General features: G+C 42.7%; 1 long non-coding RNA gene across 1 annotated transcript; it reads left to right on the forward strand.

Annotated features, from left to right (window-relative positions):
- Positions 1-4,562: 4,562 nt before the first annotated feature.
- On the forward strand, positions 4,563-5,652 carry LOC146567989 (uncharacterized). Its single transcript, XR_014893563.1, has 3 exons — positions 4,563-4,654; positions 4,928-5,045; positions 5,151-5,652. It is a non-coding gene; the product is annotated as an uncharacterized LOC146567989 (long non-coding RNA).
- Positions 5,653-6,312: the final 660 nt, after the last annotated feature.

Genomic DNA, 6,312 nt, shown 5'->3' on the forward strand with positions numbered 1-6,312 from the left:
TGTCTGGCAAACTGTACACAGTCTTTTATTATTGACATGTAAATATTTTAACAGTTTTATCACAAGATTAAGCAAGAAGTAAACTCATAAATGCATCGTCTCATGGGATTTTTGTGTGCTTGTGTTTCTGTTGTGTTTCCTCTGCATTCTTAAGGGTCCAGAATGCATTCTGAGATGTAAGATTCGAGCCATTATTACCAATAAAAGTTGCTCACCCAGTGCATACAGCTAAAATGGTTTCCCTGTTTTTTATTTTGCCTTACTTCCACATTATGCGGCCCACTGCCCACTCGCTTCCTGGTCTTGCCCACTCAACACACAGAATTTAAATAGAAATTACATCATGAAAATAAAAATACCTTTCCAAGCAGTGAACCCGATTTTTGAATGCTTTCATGCTTGATAATATTAATAATACAAGGAGTGAAGACTGAAGGCTGCCCTTCGAGTCGACCTGAACAGCTTTAACGTGTAATCTTTACAGCAATTGCACTGCCACTCAGCACCCAGCCCTCATAATAAATCTTTTGTGGTCCCGTTCCTTTCTCTCATAGCCATGCCGAATAATGATGGTATCTTTACAGCAGCTAAATGTGGGAAACAAAGTGGAAATATAATCCTGTAATTACAACTTGTGGCCAAAGTGGATGGTGCTCAGCAAAACCCATATTCACACATCTTTGGGCCAATTCACTTAGCTAACAGTCGCCTATTCACACACACAGCACACAGAGTTACGCTAGTGTTTCTGGTCACTTGATCTGTACCGGTATTGCTCTCCACCAACTCCTCAGGGGAAAAATTTGCTACTTTAATTTCTAAACGCTCCACTGTTTTCACAAGTTTGTTGTTAACTTTGTTTTCAGTTTGTTCTGTGCATCTTTAGAAACCTTTTCATGCTGATGCAAAAAATAATGCAGTAAAAAGTACTATCCTCACTCCGATCCTCAACAAGTACACCATGCACACGGGACAAAAACTTACAGAACAGGTAAGCAAAACATGCTGCATGCATATCAGAGAATGCATTGCACTCCTGCATGAGTCTGTGTGTGTATGCAGATTTCTGTACGAGACAGCGTGTCCCTACCGTGCTCCTCTTTAGTTTCCACCCTGTGCTCAGTTTCACTCTATTTCAGAGTTGGCTAATTAATCATGCATTATTGAGAGACAGAACCAGTGAGTGTAATAGCCTTCACTGCAGTCCCAGCACAACGCAAAGTCGGGTCTTAACGACCACGTGTGTGTGTGGGAGCCGCTCAAGGTCGGGTAGAGAGAAACTTTGGATTTCTTTGATTTTCCTGCCCATTTTCAATTATTTAAGGATGAGTTCACACAAACGTGGGTACATCAGCCAGCACCTGTTACCTAAGAGTCTGCTTTGTCTGTTCTACTCTCTGCTGTTCTGCTTTTTTGTGTTCTCCCACATTTGCTGGTGACTGGCTGTCTGTGTTTGCAGTGACTCAACACAGAGCACTCTAATCCCTCTTCATCATCTTCCAGGTGGGGATTCCTGGTTAGGTGCAGTTAGCCAGTTAGTTTTTTGATCCACGGCACTTGGACGTGGCATGGGTCACCTGCACGTTCCTCTTCATATGCTTCATCTCTCTTTTCCTCTGTCAGCAGGCACCGCGGTGGACGGATGAACCGACAGACTGCCCTCCCCATCTCCTCCTACCTACATAACGTGGGTCGGCACACACGTGCACACTGAGCTCTGCCGCTACGTACCTTCCTCTCTCATTCGCCTCACACACACACAAACGGACGTGCTCTTTCTTTTCCACACACACACAAGCACGCACAATTTCTTGGCAGGATGAAGACCTTGCTTCAAGGGTTTAATCAGAGTCGAAGGGACTCTCGTCTGCAGGCAGCCGTTCTGAGAAATAACACATAAACCGAACGGCAGTGAGGTGCAGCAGCCCACTTTGCAATCAGGCATTTCAAATACTAATCAAACATGAGGCAGAAAATTTGAATTTAACTGAAGTGATGTTGAGGAGCCATCTGCCCATTGATTAGCAGGACACCGCAGAGATCAGTCTCCTCCAGGATGGCAGACGAGATCTGCATATTAGAAATATTATTGATTCGGCTGTTTTTATCATAAATTAGTGTGATTTCTGTGTCTAAGAAGGACACGGGTGACATTTAACACTGACTGACTGCTGCTGACATCTCCCCCATGTCCCTTGATAGTCAATTTAAAAATTGAATTTTATTATCTCAATTATTGTTGCGACGTTACATTAAAACATCCCCTAACCCTGAGTTTTTCACCAATCTGAATAGCCACAAACACTTCCAGGCTGGTTTATCGTCTCAGAAATAATTCTTAGGAAGTGCTCTCCAACCAAGTTGGAAAAGAAATAGTGAGAATAGTTACACCATTTAGTCACAACAATAAAACCACAGGTAAGTTAAACAAATAACACTGATAATGTCATTAGAATGCAATGTTCTGCTGACATGTACCACCCTCCTAAGCCATGCATGGGTCCCTCGTGGAAGCACAGAAGCAGGGAAGACTGGAAAAACTGCACAGGAAACTGCTTGCCACAGCCACATGACCCAGAGGACACCCCCAAAGTGAACCTTTGGACCTGAAAAATACAGAAAGCATCAACAATTCCAGTTAAATTGCTTTCTACTTTCTACTCTGTAGCCATTTAAAGTACTTCTTATTACAAGCCATGTCTATCTGTTCATAAACATGCCTTCAAGTGTTTTCTTATTATCAAACACACACTCACACAGGAGCTATCTGGCATTTCGTATTTGCCCATGGGCACTTTAGCATGTGATCTGAAGGAACTGAGGTTAGAATCGCCGCCTTCTGATTAATGAATAATCCGCTCTAACTCTCGAGCCACAGCCGCAAAGGATCAAAAGACCCAAAACTAATTTATCAAACAGTGGCCTATACTGGCCACATGTACTTAGACCTCCATGGTTTAAACTTCAAGACAACCAACTGCAACTATCAGGATCACCCAGGTTACCTCTCTGGGAAATGCCCATGCTGGACACACTCAAAGAGCTTCTGGGGTACAACCACAAACAGAGATCTCAACTACTGTATGTTTGTGCTGTAGACACTGCATCCACATCACCTACTGCTGCTTTCTAGACTCAAGACTCATCTAGTCTCATTTTAAGCTTAAAACTTCATTTCACTCTTGGCATGTTTTTTACTCTGGCAGCAGAAGTTGACATATTTTGAGTAAAGAGTGCCAAGCTTCTTTAAGAATCTGCATTCATAAACTGCATGGGACATTGCTTTTTAGTCCTAAACAATAGCTTTAGACGTGTGCACTCACCAAAGCTTGAATACAAACTTCTCGGGCTGTTTGTGCCACACAGAAACTTTATGTCTGACAGTTCCAATAAAAATGTTCCAAAAGGTACTGAAAGTACAAATATGGTTAAGTAGGCTCTGTCAATGACTCAAAATTGGCAAATATATTTTTTATATATATATATTACATATATACATACACATATATATGTGTGTGCCATGTATAATGCTGTGATGTTGAAAACATTTTAAAGATGGGAGTCTAAAAAGACGCTTTTGTTGCCAAGCACAAATGGTGATTAGAGGAACTGTTTTTGGCACTTGGACATTGGCTTCATTTTCAGCCCATGAGATTGCCGTTTGGTGTAATTACAGTCAGTGTGAGTTCTCAACAAAGTCTGACAGGAAAGGAAAAACCATGGGCGTGTGTTTTAAAGAGACTTTGGAAATGGACACGTGTTCTACATGTGCTGCTGTGTGTTGGGCTTCCAAAATCCAGCTGATGTCACCCTTAATACTGCGCCTGACAGCCTCTTATCACATTTACTGCAACTTATCACAAGTGATAGAGCATTGCTTGCAAAGCAGACGGCACTTGAAACCGTTGGAATGGAGTGGAATTTTCCTTTAACTACCAGCCTCGCTCTTTGATCGTGACTGGTGTAAATTTCAAGCTCCCTTGTTGAACCGTGTTAAATGCCCTCCCTTGTCTCACATGCAACTTGTCATACTTTTAAATTTAACTGCACTTTGACCCCTTGTGGCACATGATCCTTTGTTGCTATATGTAAGCTCTATCCTGCAGTTCTCCTCCCCGGCTGTTTTCTTCCACTTGTGTGCATTTATACAGCGCTAAATCTGCGAAATGCTGTGAAAGCCTCACCTGACCTCGCCACACTCTGAAGGCGTACAGCCCTGCTCAGCCCTGGATAATCTGGAGCCAAAAGGGAACAAAGTCAAGCCCACAGAGAGAGAGCGAGATAGAGAGGGGATAAGAGAGAAGCAGCTGATCTATATGTCAGGCTCCAGTTACATGAGAGGTGAGCTCTCTTAATGCCTCACTGCTCCCCATCACAAGGAAGTGGTCACACAGATCGCTGACAGAGCGAGTGACCCGGAAAACGAGACTCGCTAATAAACACACTGCGGTGTTTGGCACAGTGATAACGTGAGAGTGGAACATAATACACTGCTTTTTTTCTTCTTTTTTTCAGTGACTAATCTGTAACCTCTGAGATCATCTACTGAAGGGATGTCATGGAAAAACCAACAGCTCGCTAATAAGCTGAGAAATCTCTTGTCTGCCCATCTGTCAATCATCCAGGCGTCTGGGGGAGGGGCACACATGCACATGTAAGATTGTTGTGAGGACATTTTGTTAAATTATTGTTTATTCTGAAGTTTAACCACCATAATTAAGTGTCAAACGCTTAGGTAAACCTAACTTTAACTTTAATCCTAAAACAAGTCTTAAAAAAAGAGGCGACCAGGCCAAAAAGTGGACAAACTTTCTTAAATTTGATGGTCTAAAAACTCAAAGTAGTTCAGCTAGACATTATTCGATATTCATTTATTGGGTATTGTCATTGATTTTGTGTCTTTGGTTTCCTGTTACAAATGTCTCAGACTCGTGTTACTTGGGAAAGAGGTCCTCGAAAAAGCTGCAACCCACAGTCTTATGCACACATTCCCTGAGAGAGCTGAGTTTGAGAGACATCCTTACACATGTCCTGTTTTCATAAAAGTAACTTTTTATATGATTAATTAAAGCTGCAAAACCATTGCTTACCCTCCACTAGGACTGCCACATTTCAAAGCATCACGGAGGTGTTTTTCTGTCTTTTAATAGCGCAGAGATGGCGAGGGGGAATCCTGGTGGTCAGCAGAAGACTATTCCTGCAAGGGACCTCTTAGATTACAGCACAAGACCCCCTCAAGTGACTGCTGACATCCAAACATCAGGTGATATCACCTTAAACCACCCTGCTTGAGCTTCTTACGAGACTGTAAAAGATCGTTTATGGGGACTTGAGCAATAAAGCTGTTCAAGTTGGAACCTTGACTGGTAATCAGCTGTGTACAGCTGGAGGCAACACTTCAGACATTAATGAGAATATGATTGATCACATGGGGGGTAATTGAAATTGATTTCTCATTGGAAAGTTAGGACTTAATCCTTGAGGTCTCCAGGAGTTATGAGGGTTATGAGATAGTGGTGAGATTCTGCATTATCATGCACGCCGTAGGCATGCCAACAGAGGTCAGCAGAGCAGACTGTGATCAATACTAGCAGAGACAGACCTGGCGGAGAGTGCTGAGGTATTTGTCGACATCTTTGACGTGTACCTCCAGGATACAGTTGAGTTGATGGATAATGTGCCAGGTATGGACAGAAAAGTTGTTGTGTAATTTGATGTTGCATGCCAGGATTTGAAGATTTCAGCAATAAACACTCAGAGGCAGATATGTGCACACACCCACAACATCTGGCTCATCTGGCTCAGGCCCTGACAGGAAGTGGATTAGAGGAATGGTTGGTTTGATGAGGACAAGCCAACAGAGAATATCTATAATCTGCACAACTACAAATCCGATAGAGATCATGGCAGCAGCCACAAGTTACACTAACATCTGATTGAGGCAACCAGCTGTTATGGGGACCCAGCGTATTCCGGCTAAAGACACAGCATAATGAGTGCATAGGAAAAACAGGACTCGAACACAGCAAGTATCTCTTCGCACCAATTAGCTCTTGATTCATGACATCAAACAAAGGTGCATTGTGACCATGTGTTACCTGTGTGCAAACTGCAATAGCAGGGGACAACGTTAAATGCCCTCCTGGATTGTTGGAGCATCCATTTGCATTTTAGAGTTGCTGTGTTCTCTTGGCACATGATGGGTCCATGACTAAAATAAACCATCTGAAAGCTCTGAGGCTTACAGCCCTTCTGTCGCTCACATATTAGGTGGGCAGAGGCAATTTTTTAAAGATAATTCAAATCCTATTT

Source organism: Mchenga conophoros, linkage group LG8 (assembly GCF_057382185.1).
Source record: "Mchenga conophoros isolate Kocher_MC1m ecotype Shallow Benthic linkage group LG8, M_conophoros_male_GT1.1, whole genome shotgun sequence".
In the NCBI taxonomy this organism is placed as follows: Eukaryota; Metazoa; Chordata; class Actinopteri; order Cichliformes; family Cichlidae; genus Mchenga; species Mchenga conophoros.